This window comes from Morone saxatilis, unplaced genomic scaffold, assembly GCF_004916995.1.
Source record: "Morone saxatilis isolate NCDOM2014 unplaced genomic scaffold, NCSU_SB_2.0 Contig21, whole genome shotgun sequence".
Taxonomy (NCBI): domain Eukaryota; kingdom Metazoa; phylum Chordata; class Actinopteri; family Moronidae; genus Morone; species Morone saxatilis.
The window spans coordinates 304,202-307,523 of record NW_023339774.1 but is presented as its reverse complement, the minus strand read 5'-3'; positions in this window follow the sequence as shown (position 1 = coordinate 307,523).

Sequence of the window (3,322 nt, the reverse complement as noted above, 5' to 3'; positions counted from 1 at the left end):
CTTCTGTCTTGGACCACAATATTTCTACTCTATTCTAATTCTATCCAGCGCTGCCTCATAATCCCCTTAGGATGCTACATATTACATCAGAACTCAGCCCGAGTACGACAGGAACGTAGGAAAAGAGATCACAGTCTCTCCTGTCTAGCTTCTCCTGCATTGGCTCCCTGTTAAATTTTGAATGAATTTGTAACAATCCTCCTCTCACATACAAAGCCTCTTCATCGGTCAGCGCCATCCATATCTATGAAGACGCTCATCACAGTAGCCAACATATTACCGTCTCTAGGAACACTACGTTCTCCCCGACTGAATGCAAGGGCTACTTGTGGCTTCCTATAGCTCTCTAAACAAGAACCAGGCAGCCAGGAGCCTTCCAGTTACCAAGCTCCTCTCCTGTGGAACCCCAGCTTCCAGTTGTGGTTTCAGGAGGCAGACAACTCTCCGCACAGTTTAAGAGTAGGGCTTAAGACGTTCCCTTTGATAAAGCTCTATAGTTAGGTAACTGGATCAGGCTGAGTCCTGAACGCCATCTCTTAAAGTCTATGCTGCTATAGGCCCTAGACTCAATCCGGGGGAAATCTCCCATGATGCACTGAGCTCTCACATTGTCGCGCTACAGGTCGGGAATGGCGAGTATATAACAGCCTTAACTGAGACATGGCCTTTGATCCCTTCACTTCTGATTTAACAAAGTGGAGCGCTGGGCGTGTTTGCAGTTACCAGACCAGCAAGGAAGAAAACATAGCCTCTGGGTGTAAATTCTTACACCGTTGGGATGTGGTGTGTGACAGAGTGGAGGAATTTGCATCGAGACATGTTTACTTTAAGCCATAAACTGCTGTCAGTAATAGGCTGTAAGGCAGGTTTGTGTTTGAACAGGGGTGGATCAAGAGGGTTGGCAGTCTTGGCCACCCCTAAAAACTGTCTGTCCACCCTAGTTTAGTGTCAGATGCAAACATTAATTTATATTCATTTTAAAAATAACGTGCTAAAAAACTGAAATGAACACACATAATTTAATGATCTCTTATGGCCACATTTTAGACGAGGTGATAAACCTAGGTTCTATAAATAAAAGACAACAATACAATAATGTACTGTTTTGTTTTATAACATTTACGTGCATATACAAGCTTTTCCAAGCACGTATTGATATATGTGATTGCTTGACTCCTGCTACCCCTTAAAGTCTCCATGCCACCCTCTGGCCACTCATGAATATTTCTTTCTATTTTCTAGATCCGGCCCTGTTATTGAAAACATGCCAAAAATTCTATGAGCCTGGCATGGGTGAATTCTGTGAGGCCTAATGCAGGGCACGCATTGACTGCCTGCATGCAATGTATGGACACTTTCACAGATATCCAAAAGTTGGTGGTAATTTTGGCCGAATCCATCACTATGATTTTAAATGTCGCAGCAGTCATACATGCATGTCCACTTTCCCCATTACACTGTAATAGAGCTGTTTCAGTGTAATAGATGGAGATGATCTAGATGTCTAAAGAAAGGTCCTGGTCAAGTCTTTCAGGTGTTTGAACTATAATCATTAAAGCTGCAGTTGGTAACTTCATAAAAATGACATTTTTTTTTTGGTCAAACTTTCACTATATCTTGACAGTAGAACATGAGACAGATAATCTGTAGAAAATCAGGTTCTTCTGGCTCCTTCTAGTGCTCCTAATGACATTTGCAAGAATCCATCGGGCCTGAACGAAAACGAAAGATGGTTCATTATTGAGTCTCATCCCCAGTTGTAAAATACTGATGCTGGGGATGAGACTCAACAATTAGTACTGTCAGGATATAGTGAAAGTGTCAGTAAATATGACCAAAAGTTATTTTTATAGAAGTTATCTATTGCAGCTTTAATGTCATAGCTCAAGGTCTGTTTTATTGCAACATTTTGTTGTCCAATCCTCCTCCCTTACTCTTCTCTTTAAAACTCTCTGGTATTTTTTTTATCAACAGGTTTTTTTTCTATTTTATTTTTTCTGTTTTATTCTGTTGATCTTAGCATATATTGTTTGTCTCACTATTTATTTATTTGATCAGTTATTGATGTTCTTGAGCTGTCTCAGGTTTTCAGGTGTTGTGATCTCTTCTTTTAGTCAAGATGTTTTTGTTTAATAGTGTGTGAATAGTTAATAGTTTCAGTGCTAATGTTGCCATTAATGCAAAAACCTATTTTCCTTCATCAGAAGCTGCATTTGCATAAGAAAGTAGTCATTGTTTGATTGCTGAGGTTTCTCTTTTTATTAAATGTTCCCCTGTGTTGGCAGAGCCCATGTGATCCACTGTTTGCCTCAGCAGAGCATAGGCATCCCCTCTGGTACACATCCATTCACCAGCTGCACAGTGTGAAGAAATAATACTCTTTTTCATTATTGCCTTTGCACAGTCTGTGATGGAACATTTAGTGACATAGGTGTAAGTAAACAACCAGTGTAATACTATAGTCCTTATTGTCATTCACTCTGCACCTGGCCATTCTACTTAAGAATGCTCATGCTCCAGTGTTTATTACTTAAAGTTCCAGTACCATCCAAAAACAAACAGGAAACAAAACAACAACAAAAACAGTGGAAGCCGTAGCTTATTAAGTTAAACACCGCAGCTTTAAATAATATTTACAGTGAACTTAAATCTGCCCAATCATTACTCATCATTTGTTGAGGAAGGCGTTAGTTTGGCTTGGTGTCCCTGTTATGTCTGTCACTTCCTGTGTTGCTGCTGGGAGGAAAAAGGGATGAAGGTAGACAACTTTGGTCTGTCACAAGTAGAGCCTGACTGAATTGGGTTTTTATAATTTAACATATAGGCTACATTGTCAACCAATTCTATAAATGAACACTGAGAAAATGAAAGAATTAAAGAAAACAGTATATGTAAAAAGTACAAGCATTTTTGCATTACACACCGGAGAAATTCTATCGGCTGAGATACCGCTCTGTCTGAGATAGGCTAACATATTGGTTGGGCTCTACAACGTAGCAAACTCACCACTTGCACACATGCCCCAGTACAGTACAGCCTGAAATGAATTAGTCATTTAGTTGGACCTAGAGGCTGAATAGTTTTACTAAGCGGACTGCTATAGAGTAAAAGCTCTGTTGGAAAGGTGTCAGTGTGTTATGTCATGGCCCACTCTCACACCAGTTAAGGAAACCTGCTTTTCATTCCAGTGTACTGCAGAGATCAGACTGTACTGTTTTTACTCAGCCATATTTGGTCAAGACAACATGTGCTGCCACTCCTCCAGCACAAGAAATTATTTGTTTTAGACTTGAGCCAATTCCCAAGCCTGTGTCAGATGCCT